We start from the raw sequence: 13515 nt of genomic DNA on the forward strand, positions 1-13515 counted from the left end.
TTATTTGGTATTAGATTTTGGTAAATTTGGTATGGTTGAACTCGTAGTTGAATGGGCTTTCGAATTTTGTATCTTTTATCGGATTCCGAGACATGGGCCCGGGGTCGACTTTTTGACTTTTGATTAAGAACTTAGTAATTTCATATGGAATTGATTCCTTTAGCTCATGTTGATTGTATCGAATTGTTTGTGGCTAGATTTGAGGCATTCAGAAGCTGATTCGCGAGGCAAGGGCTAGTTGGAGTTGAGATTTGCTCGGTTTGAGGTAAGTATCGTATTTAAACTCGGTTGAAGCACCAGTTTCCTGAATTGTTGTGATAACCACGTCTTTTGATTGCGCACATACGTGGGGATGATCCCATGTGCGGGCACCAGGATTATATATTCATGTTTGGGTTGTGCTCAGGCTCTTATAAGCCCAAAAATGACTGTTAAGCTTTTTCGTAACAGTTTATGTGATCTAGTTGAGACCTGATGAGGCTACTTAGAAGTTTAACCCCTGAGCGAGCTTAATAAATGCTTTTCATTGATGAAATTGTTAGTTTGAGCTACAATAGCACACTATGCACATGCCTACACTTTAGCATATTATTTACATGAGTCCGGGAATATGAGAATCTTATTTCATTCATTATATACATGTATACTTGTTTTATTACTTCTATATGATATTGTTGGACTGGGGCATGCGGCTATGCCAGGCGGATTAAATTATTGGCACGTGAGTTGTCCGTGCTGATCCATGTATTGATATTATTGGCACGTGAGTTGTCCATGTAGCACGTAAGTTGTCTGTGCGGATCCATATATTGATATTATTTACACGTGAGTTGTCTGTGTCGCATGTGAGTTGTCCATATAGGTTCTATTGTTAGCACGTGAGTTGTCCGTGCGGTATGTGGAACTTGTATTTCCTTGATCATTTATCTGATATACTTGTTTTTTCCTCTACATGCCATAATATTGTTGAGTGGGGTATTTTGAGAAAACATTGCACGTGCACACACGGATATTCTTCTCACGAAGCCTTATGAGTTAGCTTTAAATATTATATTGTGTTGGTCTAAAGGGACAGAATCACACTGAATCAACTAGTATCCTAAATAATTTAAGATTCTCTTACATTGCCTTGCTTAATTGCGATACTTATTGAGTTGGTTGTACTCACACTACACCGTGCACCTCATGTGCAGATCCAGGCATTTTCGGGCACAATGGTTGTTGATCGTGGAGTTTTTACCTGTTCGGAGATCATCGAGGTAGCTGTTATGGTGTCCGCGGACCTTGACTCTCCTCCCCCTATCTTTCTGTTTTATTTATTCAGTTCTACTTTCTAGATAGTGTATCGGACTATGTCATTATATAGATGCTCATGTACTCAGTGATACCCTGGTTTTCGAAAATTTCTGTATTTAGTTATGACATTTTATCCAGTTTTATGAGAGTTTACTTATTGTAACGACGCGACCGTCGTTTCGAGAGTTATAGCCCCGATACCCTATTAACAGCTTCTCCCATATCTTTTTCTACTATTGTGACTTTCCGGGAGATTTCGTTTTGGTTTTTGGAGTGTTTTGGGATACTTAGTCCCTAAACGGAAGATTAAGCCTTAGGATTTGGACCGTAGTCGGAACTATGTGAAGACGACTCCGAAATGGAGTTCCGTCGGTATTGTTAGCTCTGTTAGGTGATTTTGGAGTTAGGGGTGTGTCCGGATTGTGTTTTGGAGGTCTGTAGCTCATTTAGGCTTGAAATGGCGAAAGTCGAAGTTTTGGAGATTTTGACCAGTAGCGGACTTTTTGATATCGGGGTCGGATTCCGATTCCAGAAGTTGGAGTAGGTTCGTAAGGTTGATTATGACTTGTGTGCAAAATTTGGGGTAAATCGGACGTGGTTTGATAGGTTTCGGCATCGGTTATCGAATTTGGAAGTTTCAAGCTCTTTAAGTTTGAATAGGAGAATGATTCGTATTTTTAGCGTTGTTTGATGTGGTTTGAGGACTCGACTAAGTTCATATGGTATTTTAGGACTTGTTGGTATGTTTGGTTGAGGTCCCGGTGGCCTCGGGTTGATTTCGAATAGTTAACGGACCTTTTGAACTTATAAAAGAAGATAGCAGATTTCTGGTATTTTTGTTGTAGACATTTCTTCATTGCGTTCGCGAGAAAGGTCTCGCGATCGCGTAAGGCATCGGAGAGGCCAGCTGAAGTTGTTCTTCGCGTTCGCGAATATGGAGACGTGATCGTGTAGGTTGGTCAGGTTGTGCATCGCGAACGCGTGGGCTAGGCCGCGTTCGCAAAGAGGAAGTAAAGCAGTAGTGGAATTCAAGTGTTGTTCTTCGCGAACGCGTAGGGTTGTTTGCGATCATGTAAGTATGAGAGTCAGAGCATCGCGTTCATGTGGTATTTTACATGTTCGCGTAGACTTAATTTCTGGGGCAGTAAAGTTGTTCTTCGCGATCGCGAGGCTATTTCCGCGATCGCGATTAAGTAATCACTGGGCACTATTAAATATTTCAAAAACGAGGATTTGGCTATTTTTATCAAAACTTGAGTTTGGGAGCTCGGATTTGGACGGGATTTTGGCGAATTTTTAGAGGCATCGATTGGGTAATGATTCTACACTCTATTTTGGTTATATCCCACTAATCTATCATCAATTTCATCTTTAATTTCGGATTTTGGGGTTGAAATTTGAGAAAAATTGGAAGAAGTTCTTCAACTAAGATTTCGAGTTTTGAAAAGGGATTCATGGTCGGATTTGAGTAATTTTTATATGGTTGGACTCCGGAGTGAATGGGTGTTTATATTTTGTGACTTTTAATCGATTCCGAGATGTGGGCCCGGGAAAGCTTTTTGGGGCGATTTTCTAATTTCTCGCTTTAGCTTAGATTTCATTGACTAGATTAGTTTCTTATGGCTATATTTGTGGTATGTAATTGATTTTGGCTAGATTTGGAGTATTCGGAGTCGGATATTCGTGGGAAGAGCATTGCTACCGACTGATTTAGCTTGATTTGAGGTAAGTGGCTTGCCTAACCTTGTGTGGGGGGAAATTCCCTTAGGATTTGGTACTGATTTAACTATGTGAGCACCGTGTATGCGAGGTCACGAGTGCGTACACGGGCTATTTGTTGAAAAACCTGATTTTTACTGAGAAATTCCATGTTTACACCTTTAATTGAATATACTAGCATGTGTAGTTACCCTGTTAGCTTAGAATAACATGTCTACATACCTTATTTGCTTAATTGAACTCTTTGCAGCATGCCTATTGAATTCCTGCTTCTTTCCCGACTTGTACTTAGTCTAGACTGTAGATTCTTTTGCTGTACTTGTCGTTTGTAATTGATTGTGCTGTATATTTATTTTGGGACTACGGGACGGTATCCCGAGAGACCCCTCTGCATATTTACTTTTGGGACTACGGGACGGCATCCCGGGAGATCCCCCTGCACATTTACTTTGAGACTACGAGGCAGTACCTCGAGAGTTCTCCCTGCACATTTACTTTGAGACTACGAGGCGGTATCTCAAGAGATCTCCCTGCATATTTACTTTTGGGACTACGAGACGGTATCTCGGGAGATCCCCTGTCGCTTAATTCTGTGCACTGTTATGTTATTTCACTGTGCTTTCCTTTGTTGAACTTTAGTCTCTTATTATACTGCTTATTCTCCTGTTTTTATTATTATAAACCAGTGGGCCTGACCTGACCTCGTCACTACTCGACCGAGATTAGGCTCGGTACTTACTGGGTACCGATTGTGGTGTACTCATGCTACTCTTCTGCACATATTTTGTGTGCAGATTCAGGTGCTCGTTATCAGCCGCAGTATCCGTGAGTTCGAGGCAGCTGTTAGAGACTTCAAGGTATATCTGCCATATCTGCAGACCTCAGAGTCCCCTTCTATTCTTTCTCGTGTCAAACACTTCTTCTCTATTTGTTTTTGCTACACTTCGGTGTATAGAGATGGTATTTACTTTTATATCTTGTGACTCATGACATTCCGGGTTTTGGAAAGGCTGTGCAAGTAGAGTTTGGTTATTGTACATGCCGAGTGATATCGTTCTTTTGATTTATTCAGTATCTATTGCAGTTAAAAGTCAAACTTGTTTTCTTTCGATATTGGTATTTTCTGTGAATTGTTAGGCTTACCTAGTCGTAGAGACGAGGTGCCGTCACGACGTGGTTCAGAAGGATGTTTGGGTCGTGACACTTATTTAAACTTGTTTTAGAATATGTTAAAAATTTAAAAGTGTTGGTAATGTCTGAGTTGTAGGCTTGCCTAGTACCATGATAGGCGCCATCACGACAGGTTGAGTTTTGGGTCGTGACATGGGATGCCTAGACGAAAGTCTAGACTGCATGTCAACCCACAACCCTAATCCTTGACCTCCACACTCTCCTATCGAGGGTCATGTCCTCGGTAAGCTGAAGTAGCGCTATGTCCTGCCTAATCACCTCACCCCAGTACTTCTTAGGCCTCTCTCTACCCCTCCTCTGATCCGTCATGGTCAACCTCTCGCACCTCTTAATCGGGGCATCAGGGTCTCTCCTCTTCACATGCCCGACCATCTCACACTCGATTCCCGCAACTTATCTTCTATAGGATCCACGCCCACCTTGCCCTTAATATACTCGTTCCTAATCTTATCTCTCTTGGTATGCCCACACATCCATCTTAACATCCTTATTTCTGCTACTTTCAACTTCTGATCATGAGATTTCTTGACTGGCCAATACTCGACTCCATATAACCGAGTATAATTTATATATACTTACTAAAAATATTAAATAATGAATCAAGCCGACTATTTTCATAAAGATTCCTTTTTAAAAAAGCTTACACAGAGATAGTACCTAGCCTAGAATATCTTGAGTTGAATTCCAATTAGTTGTTGGCTAGCATATAAGAACCCTAGCTCTTTTCAAACTCCTTTTTTATTTTCACACAACAGTGTAAGATGCACTATACTTTCTAGACTATCTTGTATTTATACGCGTATCCTCACTTTTTTAGCTTAATAGTTTTAATTGCCTTCCATCTCAGTGTCGGGCACCCATATTGCACCCATATAATTCTCATATTTCCCTACTAGTACGAAGAAAAATCAGTTTATCTTCACTTTGACATTATATGATACCAAATAGAGATAAAAATATCACAGTGTAATATTTGGACTAATTAATCATCAGTTTGACATGGCACTTCGCTAAGGTCATCACGTTACAATCAAGCCAAACCAAAAAGCTTGGGATAGGGTGGTGTTAATTAGAATCAGCATCCACCACTTAACATTCAAGATATTTCAAAGAACTTTAGAGTGTTATAAGGAGAACTCTAGAAGCATTGCAAGTTCCTAATTGATTTTTACAATGCATTTTTATTTTTTAAAATGTGTGTGTGAATTCTTTTTAATAAAGTGGTGTTGGACGACACCCCTTATATATTCTTTAATCAGATAATAGTTAGCATGAATCCCCTCAAAATGATCTAATATGTTCCAATTTTTAATGTTTCAATTAACTTTCTGGGCAAACTTTGTAGATCGAAAAGGTGAAAATTGCTAGATTGAAGCTGATCATGACTAGCATTAGAATAAAATACAAACATCAACTTGTGTTCCACAAGTGGAAACTTTTATTAGTAGGATGTAGGATGTGATTTTTTCTAGTTCATATATTCACCAAAAGTACAAAAGCATGCACCATAATTATGCGCCGCAAAGTGATCTATCTCAAGTGGGTGTTTTGAACTTCATTATAAATTTGAATAACTATACTTGTTTTCCTCATTATGCGCCAACAGAACTTACTAATTCTGCTGATAACGTTCCTATTTGTGTATTTGGTATGGCTGTCCAACGGGACGGGACGTCCCGTCCCGTCCCGTCCCATTTAATTTTAAACGGGATGGCCCCATATTAAACGGGAGACGGGATGAGACGGGATGGCCATTTCGTCCCATTTATCCCGTCCCATTTTATCCCGTTTCGTCTCGTCCCGCCCATCCCGTCTGTCCCGTTCCGCCCGTCCCGTCCGTCCCATCCCACCTGTCCCGTCCCGTCCCGCGTCCCTTTTTTTTTTTATAATTATAGCCGTTGGGCAACGGCTATAATTGCAAAAATAGCCGTTCCCAACGGCCAAAAACGGCCATATTTGGCCCCCACTCCCACCAAAACACCCCCCACCCCCAAACTTTTAATATAATCCCTAAGTTTATTAAATTATACTTTGACCCTATTTTCTACTATAAATACCCCAATCCTTCTTCATTTCTTCCCACAAAAATAAATTATTCTCTCTCAAATCCCTTTCATTCTATCTATATTATTCTCTCAATTTTCTCGCAATCAAGTGATATGTTTCAAGTATTTGGACAAATATTTGGAGTAACTTTCAAGTTTCAAATTAATTTATCAAGTATTTGGAGCAATAGTTTGGGCAATTTCTTCAAGTTTCAATATTTAATCACGGTGCACTCGTTCCATCTCCTAATTTTAATATATATTTTTTGCGCATTATTTTAGTGCTTAATTTTTGTGTTTACTTTACGTGTTCTATTTTTGTATTTCATTTGTGTTTTTAATTTTTGTGTTAACTTTTTAAATATAATTTCGTATTTAAATTATGGCACCTAAAAATATATTTGGCGTATTTAAAAAAATTAGTAAAAAAAGTAGTAAAGGTGAAAGTAGTAGTAATCCTAATCCTAGTCCTAATCCTAGCCCTTCTCCTATAATTAGAAAACATATAGATGAAATGACTCATGTTGATGAAACTTCATTTTTCCAACCCCCGCATGTTATAATATTAATTTCGGAGAACAACTAGATCATGAAACTTTACAAAGACAATTTGGCAAGGATATTTTTATTGAGGACGAAGAAAATGAGGATGAAGAAAATGAGGAAGAAGAATTAGATGAAACACCCACTAGTCCCGCAACACAAGCTCCAACTCAGAGTCAATCTCGATCTGGAGCTTTACCCCCTGTACCTCCTGTAAGGGGTAAGCCTAAGGGTGAACGTCTCAAAACATCACTTGTATGGAAATTTTTTAAACATGAAAAAGTTAATCAACGTGCTACATGTGAAATATGTAAGCAACGATTTGTGCACACCAAAAGTGGTGGGACGGGGGGTTTATCTAGGCATTTAGGTAGGGACCACAAAGCTTTATGGATACAAGCTAAAATAGAAGTCGGGCAAATACCGGATCCTTACACTTGTACTAGCACTCCTAGTATATCTGGCGGGGGTTCTAATTTTTTACAACAACAGCTTGACCCTGCTTCTGGTACGATTTTACGCCCATATAACAAAGATAGAGATCGTGAGAACTTAGCAAAAATGATAGTTGTATGTGGCTTACCTTTTACTTTTCCTTCTCACCCTTCTTTTGTTCATTATATACAAGAAACTTATAATCCTTCTTTTCAAGGTTTTCCTAAGACTACAGTTAGAAATGATGTTTTTAAATTTCAAACCGAATATCTTCAGTATATTCATTGTGTATTTTTTCACTTAGATTGTAAAGTGTCTATCACATCTGATATAGGTCGTAGTCCTTATGGTTGTGATTATTTAATTATTACATGTCATTGGGTTGATCATCACTTGAACATGCAAAAACGTATTATTGGTTATAAATTTGTTGATTCAAAACACACTGGAGCATATGTTGCAACTATTGTTCTACAAATACTTGATTTTTATGGACTCATTGATAAAGTTTTAACTATCACCTTAGATAATGCTTCTGCTAACACAATTGCAGCAACTAGCTTAAGAACTAGATTTTGTCCAATTAATCCGGCAATTTTTCATGTTAGATGTGCATGCCATATTTTTAACTTGATTGTAAAAGATGGTATTAATTTATTTTCTGATGCTTGTAGTAAAGTACAATATGCTTGCGGCTATATTTTTCGGGCTAATAAAGCGAGTAGAATTCGTGAATTTGCTCAACAATGTGCTAGTGCTAACCTTCCATATAGAAAAGTTCCAAAAGATATTTATACTAGGTGGAATTCTACTTATGAAATGCTTAAAGTTGCTTATGATTATCGGGTGCATATACAAAAGGATTTAATATGCATAATGGTATCCCCGCTGATCAAATTGTTGATTCTGATTGGGATCAGATCAAAGAGCTTACTAAATTTTTAGAAAAATTTTATTATGATATAAAATAATTTTCTGATATATATTATCCTACTATTACACAAATATTATGGTATATTTATGGAATTTCTGTTGTATTTGGTAAGTATAAAACTAATCCAACTTATGCACCGACCATTAATGAAATGATTGCAAAATTTAAAAAGTATTTTTTTCTATTCCCCAAGTTTATTTAATTTCTACTATACTTAACCCATCTTTAAAATTAAGAGGTGCAAAGGGACTTGTTCGTAAAATTTATGAGAATTTAGCAATTCAAGAAAATGAACAACCATCTCTCGAAGAATGCCAAGCAAACATATATTCTTATGTTAGATCAATGTTTGATAAATATAAATCTATGAAAACAACAGGTGGTGAAACTGCTCCTTCTACTTCTAAGTCTAGAGTAGAAGTTCTATGGGAAGATATGGATGATATAACAGGTATTGAGTCCTCTATTGATGATGAACTTGATTCTTATCTTAATCAAGGATTGGAAAGTATTAAAGACGAAGAAGGCAATGAACAACTTTTGGCATGGTGGAGGGAGCGTGGCAAGGCTTTTCCAACACTTTCCATAATGACCCGAGATATCCTTGCTATTCAAGCATCATCAGTAGCATCGGAGAGTGCTTTTAGCGCGGCAAGATTTTAAATCGGAGATCATAGACATTCATTAGCGGAGGACAGCCTAGAGATTTCTGTATTATTCAGAGATTGGATTAATTCAGAAAGAAGAAATCTTGGTTTTGAAAAATTAACCACTAGGGAAGAAGAAGAATACAATGAGATACTTAGCACTGGGAGCGATGACGGCATGGAACTCATGGAACATCAATCAACATAGTCAATTCCAGAACAATGTCCGAGAGCAATTATAGATAAGTTACAACGAAGTTATATAGGAGCTTACAAATATTAGTATGATAATTTTTTATTGGCTACTAAGAGGCCTAGTTCAAAGTTCAAACAGAACCCTTCCTAGAAGGTGGCTGCATAGATTAGGTGTTATTCAAAAGAATTATATTTGTATGTGAGATTAAGCGTTGAATTTATTTTATGAATTCTCTTACACTCTTACTTAGTTACTTAATGGATTGAAATTATATTAAATAAATTATAACTCTATTATATATTTATAATTGCTAGAATATTTTATTACAAGTCTTTTATTTTAATATTTTATAATTCTTTACTTAGTTTCCTAATTTTTGTTTAATTTTTAAATTTATTGAATAAGTCAAAAAACTAGATGTTGCAAACTTTAAAAACTTAGTCATTGCCAAAAGAATATCCGTTGTCAAACTCAATGCTTAAATAATTTTTTTAAAAATGGCACTTAAGGCCCGCGAACCCATCCCGTCCCGTCCTGTCCCATCTTATTTGTTAGCGGGACGGGATGGGCCTACCGTCCGTCCCGTCCCGTTCTGTCCCGTCCCGTTCCGTCCCGTCCTGTTTGTTAGCGGGACGGGATGGGCCTACCGTTTCGTCCCGTTTGTCCCGTCCCACCACCGTCCTGGCTAAATGTCGTCCTGTCCCGTCCCGTCCCGTTAATTTTGTCCCGTCCCGTTGGACAGCCATAGTATTTGATGATGCAAGATATGCATTCTAATTTTTCTTGAGTAAAAAATCTATTCTCTTTCCCATCATTCTTCCTCACTAAAGACATACTCTCTAGGTGTACATTTATGTGGCAGTATTTAATTCGGCATAAAATTTAAGAAAAAAAGGAAAATTCATAAAAGTTGTGGTCTAAATGAGTCATAGACTATATGTGTGACTATAAATTATCACATTAAGGTTAAAATAAAAAATATAAATTAAATAGTTTCTAATTAAGAAAGTATGTCATTCTTTCTGGGACAGACTAAAAGGTAAAGTGTGACATATAAATTGGGACAAATAGAGTAATTAAATAAGTAAATATATATTAAAGACATCATCTATTTAATAGTTTAAATTTTTAGATGAATGTTGGTACGAGGACGAATAAAAATTATGGGTTTAAGTCTCACTACTACTCATTATCAAATATGGTGCACATCTACCATCCTCACCTTATAACGATGACGTAAGCGAGAAAATCTGGAAAACCAAATTATCTGCTTATCCTTATAGTTTTGAACTTCTAGTTCCACAGGTTGGTTTATACCTTTTCCTTCCCTTAAAAATGTAACCCATTCATGGAACTTTCCTTGCATAGACACGAGACTATAATATTGGAAATTTCCCACAAAATAATAATAATAATAATAATAATAATATAAAAACGGACATAAAGTAAAAGGAGTGGAAGGATGGAAGCAATCCCTCCATTCTTAATCAGAGATGTCGGTTTTGCGCCTTGAGAATGAAGAAATCCTTGATAGGGAACTTACGTGCGGCAAATCTAGATTATCTTGGCCAGTAAATTCGAATACTATATAGTTATACCAGAAAATCAAATCATAAGACTCTTACTGGGTGGTGATATTATGATATTATTTGTAATTCAAAGCTGTAAATTCATCCCGATAAGTAGAAAAACATAGGTCTAAAGAGGCTGACATGAGAAGAAGAGAGCAAACTGTAGCCAAGAACAACTTGCCGGAATTCGAAAATCATCGCAATTTTGCTTTGAAATTTGCCGGCAAGTCATTCTTGGCTGCAACTTCACTCTCTAATCTTTATGCAAATCTCATAAACCAAACATTTCAAAGTACTTGTGTGCCATTTCTTGACATGCCAAATGATGTTATAGCAAGGTGAGTACATATAGGCTAGGAAATGAAAGCGATTGCTATGTCCCACCCTTATAGGCATTTTGATAAGAGATTATATGGTAGGTTCATTGAATATCAGCAAAATAAATTCTTTGTAATTAATAAAATGAATGAAAATCATAGAAGATCATAAATTAGAGTTCAAATTAAATACAAACACAGAGACAAAAAAAAAGTTAGGTAATTTCTCTCCAACCACTTAAGACGTAGTCTGGGCAGCGTTATCTTATACATACGCTGGAAGGAAGTAGAACTTATTCAATAAAATGGTCAAGTTACGTACAAATTGACTTAGACACTACCGTTTTAAAGTAAAATAATTTATAAAAAATAGTTAGGGTTAATTCAACTTTTATTTGATTCTCTTAACTTTTAGAAACAAAGGAATAATGTAAATAAAATCATAAATATTGAGGAAAAAAAATTATACTCCTTGAAATGTTAATGCTTTTTTAAATTCAAAACTTTCACTAGAAATGTTTACTCTCATAATAAAGAAATATCAATGAGGGGAATATGCGATGGAGGAATAATTTAGAAAGTCCGTCTAGTCTAAAATTGATCTATTTTTGGGGTAACATACCCAAATAGGAAAGTGCTCATTACGCATCCAACGCAGATGACCTCACAAAGTAGTTGATACACAATTATTGTCATCCAAAACCCTCCAATCATGGATTACTGCAACTTGTCCTGGCCCCAAAAATAGGACTTTGAGTGCGTGTGTGGGGCGCGGTATCCCAATTAGTGATGGAGAAAAGAATGGCCATTGGTGGAAGGAATGTTTGAATTTTGAAAAAAGTGGGAATAGAATCATATCTTTGAGAAGGACGAAGAGAGAGAGAAAAAAAGATTGTGAGAGAAGAGAGAGAGGCTTCTATTTCCTTTTGCTCCCTCTTTAAAAAGATTTTAAGTAGGGGTGGATCCACGAAAGGATAAAAATTTATCCTCGCGATGCGACGTACACATTAAATCAATGAATACGAGATATTTGTCTTTCATAAATATATTGTTACTTAATTATGGCAAAATGATACTCCTTTCGGTAGGGGTGTCAATGAATATTTAAAAATCGACTAAACCGATCGAATTATACAGTATCGAATCGATTTTTAGATTTTTTTTAATAAAATCGTAGGTTCTTATATAAATCTATAACCGTACCGATAATTAGGGTAAATTGTTTATTTTATAAAAATTAACCGAAAAAATACTGAACCGTACCGAATAAATTTATATGTGAAAAATATATTTATATATTATGTTTAAAAATAACAATGTATTAAAATTTTCCTCGGGCCTTAGAATTGTGAAAATAGTTACATGCCAACAAATAATTAAACTCAAAATCCTAATTCCCGAACCTATAATGCTACTCGTATTAAAAATAAATTATTTCCAATATATTCACTAGCAAGACACAAGGTATTCTAGCGATTTGTAGCAAACTACAATGTATTGAATATGTTTCCTTTCATATGATTTAGATTTATCTTTTAGAATATTTAATCTTCTATAGACTTTATTCTTGAGTTCCAACTTGGTTAATATCTTTTCACTCGCGTGATTTATATTTTTTTTTATCTTTGTTTAGTTTTTTTACGCCGTTGTAGAATAGTTGATAATTCTATACTCTGGTCATCTTTCATATTTTCTTAATTTATCACCCTTTAAACAGTAAAAATATCTAGAGAGATTGCTAAGTCCTATAAAAATACTTATGTTATTGCATTCTACTTCTACTAGTGACTTTTATATGATATTTTAAAAAATAGCAAAAATTAACTGAACTGTACCGATACCGAAGAGAAACCGACATATTGGGGCGATTTCGAAAAGTCTAATTTTGGTTATACATAATAGAATAACCAAAAAATTGATATGGTATAATTTTAGAAAATAACCGTCCGAATCGAACCATTGACACCCCTACCTTTCGGTCCACTTTAATTGATTATTTGGCCGTTTTCACACATATTAACCTTAATTTGTTCATTGAAAATACAATAAATACTCTTAGGCTCTTTATTTCAATGACAACTTTAAAAAAAAAATAACTCCTTCTCGTTATCTGAAAAAATTAAATATTATGCACCCAAAAAAAAGACTAAAAAATCAATTAAAAGTGAAGCGAACGGAGTTAAGACTCTAGATTCGGGGGTTACTCTTATTAGGAAGATATGGGGAACGAGTTTTCTTGGCTAGCATGGTTTATAATGTGAGTAACAAGTGGAACTACATTTACTGTTCTCGACTTGAATTAATACACATTATTGAACAATTGTAAAAACATACTACTTACATTTTAGTTCGCACACTATCATAATTCAATAGTAAAATACAGTAGTACTTCACATTTATAGACAAAAACCTGATTCTCTTCTGCCTTTTGGTTACAAAATTATGCCAGCTTAAGCAAGACCATTTTTGTTTTTGCTTTCCTAGAAGAGGCCTTCTGCAAATTCTAGCTCTTCTAGATTTGGAAGGTCAATATGGTTGTATGACCCTAAAGGGGCAAAAATTCACGTGAAATAGTAAAGATTCTTTTACCTTTAACCATCGATCTCGAATTTGAGCCCTAA

General features: G+C 36.1%; 1 long non-coding RNA gene across 1 annotated transcript; it reads left to right on the top strand.

The window, feature by feature from the left end:
* The first annotated feature begins 220 nt into the window (after positions 1 to 220).
* Positions 221 to 1444, top strand: LOC117276679 (uncharacterized). Its single transcript, XR_004506947.2, has 2 exons — positions 221 to 265; positions 1194 to 1444. It is a non-coding gene; the product is annotated as an uncharacterized lncRNA (long non-coding RNA).
* Positions 1445 to 13515: the final 12071 nt, after the last annotated feature.

This window comes from Nicotiana tomentosiformis, chromosome 11 (assembly GCF_000390325.3).
Source record: "Nicotiana tomentosiformis chromosome 11, ASM39032v3, whole genome shotgun sequence".
NCBI classification, from domain to species: domain Eukaryota; kingdom Viridiplantae; phylum Streptophyta; class Magnoliopsida; order Solanales; family Solanaceae; genus Nicotiana; species Nicotiana tomentosiformis.